The following is an 18498-nucleotide window of genomic DNA, read 5'->3' as shown; positions in this document are numbered from 1 at the left end:
CACCTGCATCCTATGAGTGCACGTGCCTGTTCAGAACGGATCGTGGTTTTGTGGTCACCAGAGTTGTCCGATGCAGCCTGCCAACTGGACACGAGTGTGTGCGCCAGTGTGTGTGACAAAACACACCTACAGACTAGAACATCATCAGCTGACGAAAACACGAGCACATATACAACTTCTTAGGCGTGGCAGATGTGATAATGATAATGAGACGTGGATTGCGTAGATGCTGTTCTGTTGAGCATGTTTTACGGAAACTTGTTGATTTGACCATCGAAAATGCTTCGCAAGTGATGGATACAATGATGTACTGTTTCTGTGTTTTTCTTTTTATTTTTTTTATTATTGTTAGCATTCTGGTCGCCTTAGGCAAAGGGACCGTGTAAGAATTTTCCTGCTAATAACATCTGGCCAGCAGGTTTTTCGCTTACACAATAAGTTTGATCTGGGGTATTGAGGTAATGCCTCATCTTCACTGGAAAGTGTTGCTATCATTGTTTGTTGTTTTTATTTACTATTCTTTCTTCATTATACATATATATATATATGTTTTTTCTTACTTGTCTTTGTTGTTTGGGGTGACATAATCATATGATAAAACAGGAGGGAGATGTTAGGGTTTTCCAGGTTATCTTTATCGTAGGATTATGTTGGAATGTAGACTATAATGATTAAATCAATCTTGTCTTGCCCTCACAATGCAGAGTAAGATGAAGTGGTTGCTTCCTCTGCTTGATTGACCAGCTGCAGGGGAAGCAATCAAAGTTGTTCTGTTTCCCACAACAGTGTAAAACACCCCCTGCTCTGATCTTATCAGAGGCCGGGGGTTCACCAAACCTGTCCACTCACCCCCACTCTGTTCCTCCTAATAAATATGCCCTTGCAGGGAGGAGACTTTTAGACTTCATTCGATCATCGCTGTTCAGACAGCGACGAATGGACTCTCCACCTGCAGGTGTCTAAAAGAACTTGCTTGTCTCCCTTGTGGTTCTTGCAAAATAAGTTGGAGTGAGCACAACTCTAACAAAAAAGGTTTGCGTAGTTGCGTACAGTGATTTGTATGTGTGCAAGTATGAGTTGTGTACTTGGAAAGTGAGTTGTGTGTCGGTTTGAGTTGTGTTCTTGTATAATAATTTCTCAGGAAAGTAGTTGTGTTCTTTAAAACACAAATACAAAACAAAATTACAAGTGCTCAAATCTTAAAACAAATACAAATCGAAATTACAAGTGCTCAAATCTTAAAACAAGTCACACATTTTTCCTTCCACTTACAAATCACGAATCAGAACTCAAGGTGATATTTGGTGAAAAAGTCGAGGCTGTCTGTCCGTCTGTCTGTCTGCGTGTGGAGATTTTTACTCTATATGATTCATGTAGCTTTTAAGTCCATAACCACAATATAATGACTGCATTAGTGCTTTTATTGACTTTTGCGGCAAGACTTAGAGTCTTACATGATGACTGTGGAATGCGACTGTAGTGTTGAGAATTCGTAATAACCCGTGTGCATGTGTGAGAGTGTGTGTATATGTGTGCGTGTCTGGACACGCGCGAGCGAAAGGCTGTTAAGGGTCGATGGGTAACTGGCTTTTGTGGCAAAGGGACATCAGTAAATTGGGGAGGCATTAGAGAAGAGATACAATTTAACCAGGATTTAAAACAATAATGGGTTTGTGGTCAGCTTCCATTAACATGGTTGAATGATGACGGATAATTTATAATGATGGTGTGGAATTTGTTAATGCCTGCCTGAGTATATCTGTAATAGATTGACTAAAGGTACTGAATCGGCATAATGCAGCATAGTAAGTGATTGGATAAAATGCTCAGTGATAATGATTTGAAACATTATCCATTTATCTAGGATTGGTTTACGCTTCCCTCTGCATTTTGGTCAAATTACCTAGAAAACAATCAATATAAATTAAACGAAAACTAAAAACTATCAGATTTGAATGCCAGCAACAAAAAAAAAAACATTTAGCTGTTTGGAAAACATTCACTTTGATAAATCATAAAAGGAAAAAAAACACATCAACTACGAAGATCTGATTTGCTACCTCAAGTGTTGAAAAATATATTTATATATCCATCCATCCATTTTCTGAACCGCTTAGTCCCCACGGGGGTCGCGGGCGTGCTGGAGCCTATCCCAGCAGTCATCGGGCAGTAGGCGGGGGACACCCTGAACTGGTTGCCAGCCAATCGCAGGGCACACAGAGACAGACAACCAATCGCACTCGCACTCACACCTAGGGACAATTTGGAGTCTTCAATCGGCCTACCAAGCATGTTTTTGGAATGTGGGAGGAAACCGGAGTGCCCGGAGAAAACCCACGCGGGCCCGGGGAGAACATGCAAACTCCACACAGGGAGGGCCGGAGGTGGAATCGAACCCGCACCCTCCTAACTGTGAGGCGGACGTGCTACCCAGTGCGCCACCGAGCCGCCTATATTTATATATTTATGTTTAATATATTTTTTGTTAATTGTGTTTTTACCTGGTTCAAATTTCTATATATTTATTTTATTTGGTTTTCAAAATCTCGTATGGTTATTAAGAATACATCGAGAGGATATTCAAATATTTCTTTATTGTACAAACATGGAGCTATTGAAGGAATGTGGTGCACTAATGATAACTACAATCTGTGCATGGGAAAAGGCCAGTTTTTTGCTTTGTAAACAGATTGAAAAGGCTATTTACACTACATGCGTATGTGTGTAATGTATCCATCCATTTTCTGAAACAACCTTACAGGGGTCGTGGGTGTGTTGAAGCCCATTCCAGCTGTCATTGAGCAAGAGGGGTCCACCCTGAACTGTTCGCCAACCAATCACAGGATTAATGAATGAAAAAGCAAACTGGACCACAAAAAGCCTGGTAATGCCTAAAGGACAAAAGCTTTATGGCAGGGGTGTCAAACTTTGTCGCGGGCCGCATTATAGTCATAGTTTGCTTCAAAGGGCCAATAAAATTGTCAACCCAAATAAATGTATGAACATCTCATATTGTATATATAGTAAAGGCTACACAACAAACTGATGAATAACTAGTTTTCAAAACAGAGATTAATAAAAACGGTTCAAATATTTCGAAATGAAAAATTGAAATAAAATATTTAAAAATAAAAAATTATTTAACATAATGAATGCTAATAAAAAACTGTTAACAATATCTCTATTTTTTTAAAGTGAAAACAATTTAAAATTTTGGAATTGACATGAATTTGATACACAATTTGCCTTCGCGGGCCACCTAAGATGACGTGGCCCCCAGGCCTTGACTTTGACACCTGTGCTTTATGGGGACAACACCTGACAATGATGTTCCCTCCCTATCTAGCTATTATATGGCTGGGTTTATGTATCTTGGGTGTACAGTATGAGTGTTGTATGTATCTTGATGGAGCAAAAGACGTAAAAAAGCCATTACAGCCTAAATTGATACATTTGTCCCTCTGGCTAGGGAACTTCCAGGACAAAGACTAAAATAATTAAATTCAGTGGATTTAAAGATATTTGGCTAAAAGCTAATCACGACTCTAGCTTTAGCCTACTATCGTCTACGTGATCAGGTTTTATGAACACAAGTGAAAGGTAACATTGTTTGACACAATATCCGGAAGCAATATGCTGTACCATTTTTTTTTTTTTCATGTCAAATGACAATGGTCTCTGTTCTTCCCCTTTGTTCAAAAACATCATCCTGGTACAAGATGCAATATCCGCATTAAACCTGTACTGTAAATACAAAGAGGCACATTTTAATGGTAAACACTTTTTTTTTCCAAATACATGTATACATTTCAGATCAATATGGTGAACAATATGTTGAGCCATTATTAAAAGAACAATAAATAATCTAATAATAATAAAACATTTTTGCACCACAATTGCACAGAGAATTTGAGTATTTTATTTTTAGTTAAGAGGTTGTGTAATAAGTTTGAAATTCAGCGTGCAACCAAATTAAACTGACAGGTCAGGTATACGTGAATACTCCATCCATCCATCCATCCATCCATCCATCCATCCATCCATCCATCCATCCATCCATCCATCCATCCATCCATCCATCCATCCTCCCCTTATCCGGGGTCGGGTTGCGGGGGCCGCAGCTTTAGGAGGGACTCCCAGACTTCCCTCTCCCCAGCCACTTCATCCAGCTCATCCCGGGGGATCCCAAGACGTTCCCAGGCCAGCTGAGAGACATAGTCTCTCCAGTGCATCCTGGGTCGTCCACTGTGTCTCCTACCGAACACACAGACTACAGTATTTGTAGTCTGACAGTAACAGGAAGAAAGGCTCTCACCCAGATACAGAAAGGAAAGAGCGGTTATGATAAGGAGTTATTTATTTGCAATCAACATATCAGGTTTGGATGGAAGAAATCCATCCAGGTACCGGCTCGCGCTGAAGTTGGAGGCAGTCAGGTGCAAGCCAAATGTGTTGCAAACATAAGCAGGCATCATGTCTGTGTTGGTGACGACAGACAGGGAGGAAGAATAGCACCATCTCGAAAGTTACAAAGTATTTTTTTATTCAACTAACTTGATGTAGAGTGTAAAAGTTCTGGCAGCATGAATGCATCCAAGTCTGATGATAACCGATGAACAGCAGCTATTCAGGAGAATCAGAATCAGCTTTATTGGCCAAGTTTGTACATGCCAAACAAGGAATTTGACTCCGGTTTATCTCAGCCTCTGTACAACATTTAAGTGACTAACAACATTCAGGTGACTAACAACATTTAAGTGGCACGAACAGGATATTATTGCCCAGTGATGTCTCTGAGACTCTATGAGTGACGTGAGTTTATCAGAGCGACAGCCTGGGGAAAGAACCTGTGTCTGTGTCTGCTGGTTTTGGTATACAGCGCTCTGTAACGCCGTCCGGAAGGGAGTAGTTCGAACAGACTGTGACCTGGGTGAGAAGGGTCTATAGAGATGTTACTTGCACGTTTCCTGGTCCTGGACAGGTACAAGTCTTGGATAGATGGGAGGTTGGTCCCGATCATCTTTTCCGCAGTCCTGATTGCCGGTTGCAGTCTGTGCTTGTCTTGTTTGGTGGCCGATCCAAACCAGACAGTGATGGAGGTGCAGAGGATAGACTGGATGATGGCAGTGTAGAAGGTCTTCAGTAGCTCCTGTGGCAGGTTGAATTTCCTGAGCTGTCTCAGAAAGTACAGCCTCTGCTGGGCCTTCTTCCGGACAGAGTGGCCGGTCCATTTTAGGTAATTTCAGGTTCACCATAATGCACACGCACGCACGCACGCACGCATGTACGCACACACACACACACACACACACGCACGCACGCACGCACGCACGCACGCACGCACGCACGCACGCACGCACGCACGCACACACACACACACACACACACACACACATTAAGAAGGATGGAGGGTGCAGAAGCAGCAGACCTGACAACCTCTACTGACGGCATTGATGGTGCCCTGCACTGGGGGGGGTGACATCATCATCATCATCGTTGATAGCTTTGCTATTGTTCGTCTCTTCAACATGGCGAATCAGTCTATCCAGTTTTTCCTACAGCAGCAGGTGTTAAGTAGACCACTTCCTAAAACAAGGGTAGGCAACCCACTGCTCCAGAGCCACATGAGGCTGCTTCATTGTTCTGCTGTGGCTCTTGTGACTTAAAAAATAAACTCATGGCAAACAGGTCCAAGGCAGGTTTTCGCGGCAGTGTAACAGCTGTAGAATAGTCGTCCAGTAACTGGTAACCGCTGGTCGATTCCCGCTCTACTTGATTGTTGTGTCCTTTGGCAATACACTTCATCCAATTCCCCCCAGTGCCACTCACAATGCTGTATGAATGTTTGGTGGTGGTCGGAAGGGCCACGCTTCTGTCAGCCTGCCCCAAATGTGGCTACTTATGCACCACCGGAGTGTGAATGTGTGTGTGTGACTAATGCATCTACTATCAGGACTTTCAGTATAGGCTTTCAGTATCCTGCTCACTCGAGGGAAGCGGGTCAAGATTTGGCCTATACGCAAATCTACAGTTTCATATACTATGAATATGTATTGTTAGTCATTACTGTGTAACATTATGCATCACTGTTGTACTGAAAATCTGCTGGTATTAATTCAACACTCGCATATTTTGGTTGAAGCGGGTGCACTCAGGGCGGCTCGGTGGCGCACTGGGTAGCACGTCCGCCTCACAGTTAGGAGGGTGCGGGTTCGATTCCACCTCCGGCCCTCCCTGTGCGGAGTTTGCATGTTCTCCCCGAGCCCGCGTGGGTTTTCTCCGGGCACTCCGGTTTCCTCCCACATCCCAAAAACATGCTTGGTAGGCCGATTGATCACTCCAAATTGTCCCTAGGTGTGAGTGCGAGTGCGAATGGTTGTTTGTCTCTGTGTGCCCTGCGATTGGCTGGCAACCGGTTCAGGGTGTCCCCCGCCTACTGCCCGATGACGGCTGGGATAGGCTCCAGCACGCCCGCGACCCCCGTGGGGACTAAGCGGTTCAGAAAATGGATGGATGGACGGGTGCACTCAATTGCAAGGACACTCAGTTGTGTCATTATTACCGCACTGGCAAGATTACATTTTGTAAACAGTTGAGTGCTTACCATTTAACACTTTTTGGTTTATGTTACTTTGAGTAGTGTGGATGCCTGTTGGCCTACGTTGACATGTTGTTGTTTTTTTCTCAAATGGGACTTGATTTTTTTTTTTCAAGACCATCTGAACGACCCGCCGCCCCAATTTAATATGTGGTATTAGATTGGATATGTATTTGATGATTTGCAATGCGACCGCAGTCTGAACGTCTAGGTCAGATATATCCAACTGAAACCTTATCATGACCTCAACCGACTGAAACCTCACCCGATTTGCAAAGTTGTTTTAAGTAACAGTATTTACTTTATATTTTACTTTAATTTAATCCTGCATGAAACATGAAGCATCAAATGGACATTTTTGGTGATAGTAGTCATTAAGCAACGTAGACTGTTGTTAGGGCGACCAAATACAGCTTGGACCAGGGTTTATTGAAGGGAAGGGGGGTAGGAGAACACAGACGCAGGCGGGACAGAGGATCACGGACAGCAGGCAGGAAACTGGTTCTGACCATGAGCCTACACACGAGACGGGGGGAATGCACAACAGGACAGGAACAACAGGAGCAGAAACAGACAGGAAGTAACAGACAGACAGGGAGAAACACGCAGGCAGGGTTTAAATAAAGGAGTTAACACAAGGGAGCAGGTGACAGTCATTACGGTGATGACGGACGTGGCTGAGGGGAAGTTGCCGGCTGAGTGGCATGTGGCACGGGCACGTGACAACTGTTCATTTATTACGTGCGCCAATAGCATGACATCATCTTTAGTAACATCCATATGAAAGCCTCGCCTCAGTCCCCCAAATATTTTATTTCCACCTGTTCCCAAAGCACTCCTTTGTGGATATCAAAAGATAGGCCTGTGGCACCTCCACACTGGACCACAAACGTAACATTACAAGTGACATCGTCTTTCTTCTGCGCTTGCGAGTCACTGAGGATGCAGATGTTCACACACCAGATGGACTAGGGTCTCATTAAATGTGGAACATGAACACAACCGCAAGCCCGTGCACACACGCACGCACACACACACTGGATTTTATACAAACACACGGACCCACACATACAAATTGGATTTTACACAAAATCCTAATCGAGCATCAAGACCTGTAGTGAATGTAGCCCGATGAAACGGGTCAGACAGAACAACCAAATGTGTCACAGCACTCTTGTTTATTGAAATGAGAGACGGGGAAGTGGATCACTGGAGCTTGTGCAGAGTAGAGGCGTCAACGCTGCGTCAGCAAGGTTGACAGGCGCGAAGCAGGCTCGTGGTCGGGGACGGGCAGGAGATCAGACCTGAAGCAGAGCAAACACAGGGGCAGGTAGGGCATAGGCGGAACTCGTGGTCAAACAACGGGTAATGGGTCAGGCCGGGCAGAAGTCATACACAGGTCGAGCGACAGATAAATGGACAAGGCAACAGCAGTCAATATGTAGTCAACGAGCAGGAACTCACAAAGAGTGATGGGTGTGTGGGGTTTAAGTAGTGGACAAGATGAGCTGGTGGCAGGTAATGAGTGATGATTACTGTGGGCGTGGTTGTGTGCACCATTGAAGAGTACTTGTGGTGTGCAGGGAAATGGAACTAGCCAGGGTGCTGAAGATGTGTAATACCTGAGAAACTTGGCTGGTGTTAAAATTAACATACTGTTTGTTGAATTAACACCATCAGATTCTCAGTGTTTTATCTGTACCAACTTGTAGGACATCTCAATTCTGTCACCATTTCTTCCAAACTAATAAATAAATTCATTTATTGGGGGCGGACGTGCAAATAGATGAGCTGGTGCTGAGCAGTGAATATGCAGAGGACATATTTATATTATAATATGAAAGAGCCAGGTGACTTAACACGCTAACAATTTTACACTGTGATAATGGTGAAACTCACCTCCCTTAGCACAAATGTGTGAGCGTGTGAGTGAGTGTGTGTGTGTGTGTGTGTGTGTGTGTGTGTGTGTGTGTGTGTGTGTGTGTGTGTGTGTGTGTGTGTGTGTGTGTGTGTGTGTGTGCGCGCGTGCGTGCGTGTCAAGCAATAAAATAGTGTCTATCTGTCATGAAACCACAGCCTTGTCACATGCAGTGCATTAAACAAGACATTAGGATAATCCATAATGCATCATGCTCAAAGGTGCATTAGGGAATCATGACAAACATTTAATTGATGTCAGAGGAGAGAGAGAGAGAGAGAGAGAGAGAGAGAGAGAGAGAGAGAGAGAGAGAGAGAGAGAACATGCAGGAATACTATTGGCTTTTGACGGGGTGATGAACAAGCATCACTCGAATACGATAGCTTAATCAAACCATTGAGTGGGTCCAGGGAGAGAGAGAAAGTAAACACCGGTTTCTGCGTTGCACGCACGTGGATGTACCGTGACAAGAAAGCAATTCTTATCGTTTCACGTTCCAGATCGTGATGTATGGATTTGGCACTTTATTCTCATTCGATTTCTGCCAGCCGCCCAAAATGTGGCACTACTGGAGACTTTTCGTTGTCCTCAACGTCTTATTTTTCAGTGAACTTAGCTTATCACTGCCACACTGCCCGCCTACCTGCGTTTGCACGCACAACGAAATTTACTGTAACAAGTCGGATAGTAGTAAGCTATCCTCGCTCTTAGTTTTTCAGGACACTGAGAGCTCTGGAAATAGTACATGGAGCATCAGAAACCTTTTCCAGAACATCACTTCCATGTAAGTGTACCAGTCGATGTCTCTTTTGGTCATTGGATTTTACGTTCAGAAGCAGTTATTATTAATAGAAAAAAATGACTCGTTTTTTATTTGAGTTTTAATATGGAAATACCCCATTTTAAAACAGCTTGTTTTTCTCATTTTTTGTCTGGAAAAGAGTAAGTAAAAGACTAGGAATGGTTTGATTTTTCCAAAACGAAAAAAAAAAATAGGACGAGAAACATAAAAATATATTAAATAGACGTATTTGTTTTGGAAGTTATCACCGGCAGCATTTCTGATCATGACCAGGAGATGGCCACAGTGCAGCGTCTGAAGACAAAATAGTGTTCTGTAATGACTATCCATCAACCTTCTAAATTCTACAATTAAGTACACACGTGAAGAAAACACGACAATAAAACGAATTGTTTCATTATGTGAAAGAGGTGTACCAGTAATTTTCTGGCCTGGAAAGCCTGACCAATCCTTGTGGGGAGTCTCACTGATGCGCGTCAAAACGCGAGCAAGAGCAGAAGGTTGGCCATCTTGGATCGCCAACCACGGCAACGACACAACACCCCCTCCCCCCCAAAAAAATACCACAATAATACTTGCGTATGTTTATTTTGGTTTGTTTTTCTTTTTTTTTCTTTTTTCAGTTTTTGATTATAAATGATCTAATAGTGTAGCCATTTATAGCAGTAATATCTGAAAAAAATAAAAGAGTAGAACTAGATAAGAGTTCTTATGCCTATTTAACATGTAACATTTATTGATGAGCTTTTCTTTCTTTCTTTCTTGATTTTTGTAATGTTGATATGTTATATCATCCAGAAACACACAAATATTTACAAAATTACAGGTGGAATTAAGATTAGTCAAACCTCTACATATGAATTTAATTCGTTCCAAGACCTACTTCGTATGTTGAAATTGTCGTATGTTGGATAAAATATTTTCATAAGAATATATTGTAATTTGTTTAATTCGTTCCACAGCCAAAAACCAACAGTAACTCCTTAATAAATACTGCAGATAATTACACATAGCAATAAAACAAATGCATTATATCAGAGAGATGTAAAAAGAAATAAATTACAAATGAATAATCAATAAGAAGTGAGTTATTTTTTTACTTTTTTCTTTTTAACTTTCATCTTCACCCTCTTCACTTCCACTCAGTTTAGGCTTTCGTTTCTTTGCTTCGTTTTCCTTTGACTGTATTCATTTTCACCCAGAAGAATGATGTTGTTCCCCAAATCCAAATGTGAAATGAGCAAACTAATGTTAATTTAAGTTAAGAAAACAAAAACAAAAACAAATATCAGTTGTACGCTTTTTCCAGTGTAATGATAATTGACTCATACGTTCTGCTTTTTTACAGACACAGAGAACTGGACTGGTCTGGAGACGTTGAGGGAAAGTCACATGGAACTCTACAGTGGCTTGCAGAGACTGTACGTCATGTGATATTTTTCCAAACGAGTGCTGGTCATGGCAAATTCCTTACTGCAAATCTTCAAATATTATCAAAACGCCCACATAGCATTAACAGTGAGCATTCTAGTGACAGCGTCATACTTTGGTTAGAAAGTTGTAAATAGCAGTCAGTTTTGACACACTTCATACATACAGAAAAATTATTTGAATAGGGGCAGTGCATGTTAAGATATTCATATACCGTTATTTCTGGACTATAAATTGCACCTAAATATAAGCCGCATCAGCTAAAATTAGGGGAAATTCCTGTTTTGATCATATATAAGCCGCACCAGACTAAAAACCACATGTGTTTTTGTGCTGGGGAAAGTAGTAGGGCTGAGCAGTATATCGGTATTACGAGTTATGTATTTGGGACAGTCCCTATACAGATATAAAATATTTTTAGGTGCAGCACAGGGCACTATTTTCTTTAGCATCCTCTTTGGCTCAACCCCACCCCTTGCATTTTTACATAGGCTTCTCCGATGCACAACAACGCAACACAACAAACTTTTCGAAAGAAAATGGCGAAAAATGGAGACTGGTAGACATTTTTACAAAATACAGAAACAGGTGGTGGGAGGACAGGTGCTTGAACAGGAGCAAAAAGGAGAAGATGGTCTTTACCCGACTTAGAACTGGGCACACGGGACTTAACAGCACACTGAACAATAAGGAAACATCCCAGAGGAAACTGTAGGAGCTGCAATCAGCGAGAAACAGTTGAACATGTCATGATGGAGTGTAAGGGGTACGAGAGTGAGAGAGAAAGAAAAGCATCAATGCAAAGAGGAAAGGTTAGCTTTAATCCAGGAAATATATTACAAAATCAAGTAATAGACATATGTACATGGCAATACTTGAGGGAAGCAGGGTTAGAGGAGAGGATTTTTTTTTTGCTTTGTTGTTTTTTTTGTTTTTTTGTTTGTTTATCTGACAATCGAATGATCGACACTCCAATGCACCTTAGAGTTGGATGCCAACCGCCAATCAAATCCACAAGAAGAAGTAGTAGGCAGCTATGCTGCCGGGTGATAGAGAGGCAGAGCTATTTAAAAAGAAAAAAAAAACAATGGCTCTGTAATTTGGAGGTATTTTGGATTTCGGATTGTAAATGAAGAGCAACAAAATGTTATTTGCAAAACATGCCACAAGCAAATTTCTTCAAATGTTAAAGCACTTCGAGCCTCTTCCAACATCTGCAGCAGAACCACAAACTGCTGTATGAAGAGTATAAAACTTTGTGGTGTTTATGGCAAACTTTGGCTGCCTCATCAGTATTGCCCGAGTAAGTAGGCATATAATAGTCTTATTTTTGTACACAATTCTTTTGATATAAAACACATGTAGTCAATCTAAATTTGTTATGGGTTATTCATTTTATTTTCACATGCTGCCTAAATGTGAATCTTTATATTTCAGCCCGGTACTACATACATTTTCTTTCCTTTACATTCATAACTATATCTGTTTTTATTTCATACAGCTGTAGAAACAGCTGTTGGTCTGTTTCCAGCCAGGGTCAGTCTGTTTTGTTTAGATTTTTGTTATTTGCGCAGCTCTTTATTTAAATCAGTTTCATTTACTACCATGAAGCTGTAGGCCCATGTTTGCCAAAGTAAGCCTGTTCTAGTTTACATTTGTTATCTACACAGCTCTAATTTTTAAAATATAAGCTATTTTTATTATAGATTTACTAAATGTTTAAATACTATTATACTCCTCTTCATATTTCTGTTATTTGCACAGCTGAGCTTTGTTGAACAGAAAGTGTAACATGTGGTGTTCCTGGATATCAGTTTTGGTCCATATCTCCCAGCCCTAGAAAGTAGTGCCGTACAACAGCGGTCCTCAACCTTTTTACTAGTGAGTATATAAATGATTGTACTAAGTTCATCTTGTTTTTCCTTTTTTTAATCACTTCACTGGTTTCTTTTATATCAAACAAATTGTTTTAGGTTCATTACCTGACATGTTTCGGCAGTTTCTTCCGCCTTCATCAGAGTGTCACAGATGTGATAGTGACGCGTCTTTATCAGCTGATGGATGAAGGCGTGGCTCACCTGTCAGATTTGACAGGTGAGTCACGCCCTCTGCTGTCCATTCACATCTCCAGAATGCTGTTCCAGGTTGTAGAGAGCATATAGGCTCCCTCATCCCTGTTGATGGTCCTCGGGCCCCGCTTACGGATCTCAATGGCCTCCCTGATCCAACGCTGATGTTTATTTTCTTCAGTGCGGATGACTCTGGCCTTTTCCCAGTCCATGATGTGGTTTTCTCTTTTACAGTGATCGGTTATGGCTGACTTGTAGTGTTCCTGTTTTGCTTGTAGTTTTATTGCTCTTGTTTGTCTTGTTGCAGTCTCCTTCTCACACTCCTTCTTATGTTCTATTTTTCTTGTGATGAAGTTCCTCCCTGTCTCCCCGATGTATGATTTATTGCATGATTTGCATGGAATTTCGTATATGGAATTGCATTTGTTTTCCGGGTTGACTTTGTCTTTTGGGTGGACCGGTATTTGACGGAGTGTTGTATGTGGTTTGATAGGTGTGGTTATGTTGTATTTATTCATGGCTCTTTTGATGCGTTCCGTAATTCCTCTCACATACGGCAAAGAGAAAAAAACATTTCACAGGGAACGGATGTCGCAGGTGTGGCTAAGTACTTCTGTGCGTAACAGGCCTGCCTGCTGTGTGAACCTGCATGTTTGGAACCACTCCAATGGACTGGACTCTGCACCGATGGTGGGCTCTGCTCTATATTGACAAACACTGTTCTCCACTGAGTCCTCATCCTATTCAGAATCAGACTCAGATGAAGCAGCCAAAAGGCTTAACTTTTTATTTGTTTTAACCTTGGCCACATACACATTGTCATCATCTGAGCTCTCCATTCACATAAAACCTGGAGAAACGCAAGGAGAATGCCAACATTGCATATCTTAAGTTGCTACTACTTTGGACCCTAGATTGAAAGACCTCAAGTGTCTATTCTGAGTGGACAGGAGTGGGCTATCGGCCCCCGTCAACAATTTAGTCAAGGAACAGTTGGTTGTTGCAGAGAAACGTGTGGAAGAAAATACATTCACAAATAAAAAGTTAAGCTTTTTGGTTGCTTCATCTGAGTCTGATTCTGAATAGGATGAGGACTCAGTGGAGAACAGTGTTCGTCAATATAGAGCAGAGCCCACCATCCGTGCAGAGTCCAGTCCATTGGAGTGGTTCCAAACATGCAGGTTCACACAGCAGGCAGGCCTGTTACGCACAGAAGCACTTAGCCACACCTGCGACATCCGTTCCCTGTGAAATGTTTTTTTCTCTTGCTGGCCATATTGTACAGAAGAAGAGAGCTACTTTATCACCTGGAAGTATTACTAATCTTCTATGTCTCAGCAACAGGCTCGTTACAAAGACGTAAACCTGTTCTGCTTTAAATTGGGATTCACAGTGAATGTTTTATTTAACTGCAAATTTAGCCCAGCAGATGTTCAGGCACTTTAATTTATATGACAATTACAATAAAAAGTGTGTAATACACTAATTTGGATTTTTGCGGATTTTGTGTATGATGCAATCAGCGGTCAAGCCCCACACCCCTGAACTGTGAGGCGGAGGTACTAACGATTGCGCCACCATGCCTCCCTATTATTATTATCATTATTATTAATAATGATATCATTATCGTTATTATTATTATTGTTTACAAGACAGCAGGCGACTGCAGTTTGATTGCATACCCATGAGCGTCTGATTTGAGGTCACATGCAACCATCGAAACTGGAAGAAAAATCATCTTTATTATGTGAAATGCTTTCATTGATACATTGGTATCTAATTTAAATAGGTGTCCATGTGGGTGGTTTTTATCCAGAGTAACAGGTGACTGCACTGGTTGGCTATTGGCCCCTGTGGTTAATAGGTGATATGAAATAAAATGTGGTCTAAATGGTGGTCCAGAATGCAAGGTAGATCCCTTTCATTCTCAGTAACAGGTGCTCTGGGTGGATCTGTTTTTTTATTTTTTATTATGGATCAGTCCATGGGGATGGTGCTGCTTAGTATGGTGGCACATGCTGCCCATATGGACAAGGTTTTGGTGGCCCAATTAACCAGGGTGGTGGTGGCCAATATAGACCAAATAGTGGTAGGCCGGGTGGTCCAGGTGGTCCAGGTGGTCCTGGAGGACATGTATTCCCTGGTGGTCCTGGTGGTCCTGCTGGTCCAGGTGGTCCTGGTGGACCAGCTGGTCCTGGTCCAGCTGATCCCGGAGGACCAGGCGCACCCACTGTCCCAGGTGGTCCGCTGGGACCAGGGAGGCCAGTTGGTCCCTGTGGACCAGCTGATCCCTGCGGACCGGCTGGCCCTTGTGGGCCAGATGGTCCATTTGGTCCCTGTGGACCCTCTGGCCCTGGTGGACCCTCTGGTCCTGATGAGCCATTTGGTCCTGGTGAACCTTCTGGTCCTGGTGGACCTTGTGGTCCTGGCGGGCCTTCTGGTCCTGGTGGTCCTCCGGGTGGTCCCCCTGGTGGTCCTCCGGGTGGTCCCCCGGGTGGTCCTCCTGGTGGTCCCCCGGGTGGTCCTCCGGGTGGTCCCCCTGGTGATCCCCCGGGTGGTCCTCCGGGTGGTCCCCCTGGTGATCCCCCGGGTCCCCCTCCACCGGGTCCCCCTCCAGATGGTCCCCCGGGTGGTCCCCCGGGTGGTCCTCCGGGTGGTCCCCCTGGTGGTCCCCCTGGTGGTCCCCCGGGTGGTCCTCCGGGTGGTCCCCCTGGTGATCCCCCGGGTGGTCCTCCGGGTGGTCCCCCTGGTGATCCCCCGGGTGGTCCTCCGGGTGGTCCCCCTGGTGATCCCCCGGGTCCCCCTCCACCGGGTCCCCCTCCAGATGGTCCCCCGGGTGGGCCTCCGGGTGGGCCTCCAGGTGGTCCCCCTGGTGGTCCACCTCCACCGGGTCCCCCTCCAGATGGTCCCCCGGGTGGTCCGCCGGGTGGTCCCCCGGGCGGTCCTCCGGGTGGTCCCCCTGGTGGTCCCCCTGGTGGTCCCCCGGGTCCACCTCCACTGGGTCCCCCTCCAGATGGTCCCCCTGGTGGTCCCCCGGGTGGTCCTCCGGGTGGTCCCCCGGGTCCCCCTCCACCGGGTCCACCTCCACCGGGTCCCCCTCCAGATGGTCCCCCTGGTGGACCTCCGGGTGTTCCTCCGGGTGGTCCCCCTGGTGGTCCTCCGGGTGGTCCCCCGCCACCGGGTCCCCCTCCAGATGGTCCCCCTGGTGGTCCCCCAGAACCTTGTCTCTTTATCATAGCAGACAGACAGCTGGTTCCTGGGATACAGAGTTGACATCTTTGTTACATTATAATCTTTAACTTACTCTTTGTTACTCTAATTGACTTACCAAACAGCAGAAGGGAAATGGTGAACACCTTTAGATTCATCATTCTGGCTGGTGATGTTCTGAAAGACAGTAAAAAGGAACAGAGAATTACCTTTCAGAAAATCAAAACTTTTTTTAATTGCTTATTTATATGCTTAATTATTGCTAAAAGAAATTTTCTCCTGTCCCGTATTAGTGAAAATGACACTATTCCATCGTATCATCCCGTTTTGGAGGTCAGCTCTATTAAAAAAGCTTAGGTAAATTAAAATAAATAAAACTAAACTTTGCCTTTTTCTTTTATTTAGTTTGTCGCACCACTCTTCCCCACCTCTTGCTTGGCCTCACGATAAACAATTTTTTTTACAGACGATATACTGTGTATGCTCTATTTTACTCCATGCGTCGCACTTTTTATGCAGCTGTGATTGAAATTCAGCTCAAGAGGACATTGAGATTATTGGATTGAAAAAGGAAACCCATGTAAAACACGGAACGGAGTACTAAAATGAAAAAAAAAACCCGTAATTATCGTTCGATTTTTTTAAATCTTCACAAGCAAGGTAGAGAATGCTCTGTCTTCAAATTTTTCAACTTGAAGCATGAAGCAATGTCCACAGTGATCCAAGTCCAAATGCATAATTTTCATTTCCACAGAATTTCACACCAAAAACATCTGACATGGATATTGTGTTCGCTGAAAACATTTCGAAATGGAGAAAGGACTCACCACGCTCAATTGACTTTGCTCTTGGAGGGCCTGTCGGATCTTGCGTTGGTGTCGGTCATGCTCCTGTGTCTCTTTTATCGCCTCACACCTGATAACAGCAGTCTTAAATCACTTGTCCCGCCAACATTAGGGTGGGGCCGTTGTTAAGGTGAGCCAGTAGATTATTTATTCTTTTGTTTTCTATTAGGTGGCCCTTGCCAAGCGGCATTTCTTCTTCAGGTTTGCATGCTGTTCATCATTTGCGTGAGTCACTTTGAAGTGGAATCTTATGTACTTGGAGTCCTCTCAAGTTTGTTAATCCACCTCACAACATTAGATGGAGGCCAAAATTTGAATGGCCGTGGGTCAGACTCATCCAGTAAACAGAGGGTCAACTGTTCCATTCCAGCTCTGTCTGAGGCATGTGTCACGTCCTTGACCAAAACACTTCAAACCTCTCGCCTCCAGTGTCACTCAAAATGCTGTACGGCTGGGTGTGAATGTTTGAGAGTGGTCAGGAGAACCTTGGTGCACACTGACTTCCTCCAGTGTTCTAATGATCCATTGAGTTTGATAATTGTGTTAGAAGGCTAATGGATTTTTAGAAAACCTTTGAAAACCCTTGTGCAACTACATCAGTTTTCATAGAATACACTAAATTGTCTCGGTGACCACAAAACTTTTGAACGGTAGTGGACATCTTTACTTAGGTGCCATTTCCGTAGCGTCTGTCTATTTTCTTTCATTAGCAAACACAATGCGCACGGAGAAGCTTTTTGTGAGGTGAATTCTTCAGGGTCATTACGTATATACGTATTAAATTTCAGTCTGTAAGGGTGACTTTGACTGTTTGATATTAATATTTTATTTATTATACCTGTGTGTGTTTGATATTAATATTTTATTTATTATACCTGTGTGTGTGTGTGTGTGTGTGTGTGTGTGTGTGTGTGTGCGTGCGTGCGTGCGTGCGTGTGTGTGTGTGACAAAATTAAACCAAAAAAACATGCCTAACAAAGTCTTCTTTTGAAGAACCGCATTAATTCCCATTGAGATGTTTTCTTTGTTGTATCACAATAGCTAAAGATAGAAATTGCTTTGTCTGCACCTTGGAAGTATTCTGCCGTCATTAGGGTGCGGCATTTAATTGAAGGTCACGCTGTCATTAGGGTGAGGCATTTAGTTAATTGTCTTTTTGTTCTCACACTTACAAATGTTGGTTTCTATTAGGCGAGTCTTGTTGAGGAACATTTGTTCTTTGTATTTCCTTAATGTAACGTATAATTTTTTGTTATGGGCTAGACAGGAGGCAGGAGGCCCCGTGGACGACCCAGGACACGCTGGAGAGACTATGTCTCTCAACTGGCCTGGGAACGCCTTGGGATCCGCCGGAATGAGCTGGACAAAGTGGCTGGGGAGAGGGAAGTCTGGGAGTCCCTCTTAAAGCTGCTGCCCCCGCGACCCGACCTCAGATAAGCGGATGGATGGATGGATGGATGGATGGATGGATGGATGGATGGATGGATGGATGGATGGATGGATGGATGGATGGATATGACTGTAACACATATTGGCCACCTGTGGCCAATATCAGACACCAGTGAAGTCACCTGTTATTCCGGATAAAAATCACCCACCTGTACATCAAATTACCAAGTTGCATT

At 43.5% G+C, this 18498-nt stretch overlaps 1 long non-coding RNA gene across 1 annotated transcript; it reads right to left on the bottom strand.

The window, feature by feature from the left end:
* Positions 1-16046: 16046 nt before the first annotated feature.
* On the bottom strand, positions 16047-17717 carry LOC137840391 (uncharacterized). Its single transcript, XR_011087011.1, has 2 exons — positions 16856-17717; positions 16047-16205 (listed from the first exon to the last, which is right to left on the bottom strand). It is a non-coding gene; the product is annotated as an uncharacterized lncRNA (long non-coding RNA).
* Positions 17718-18498: the final 781 nt, after the last annotated feature.

This window comes from Syngnathus scovelli, chromosome 6, assembly GCF_024217435.2.
Source record: "Syngnathus scovelli strain Florida chromosome 6, RoL_Ssco_1.2, whole genome shotgun sequence".
Taxonomy (NCBI): Eukaryota; Metazoa; Chordata; class Actinopteri; order Syngnathiformes; family Syngnathidae; genus Syngnathus; species Syngnathus scovelli.
This window is presented reverse-complemented; position numbering and strand designations above follow the sequence as displayed.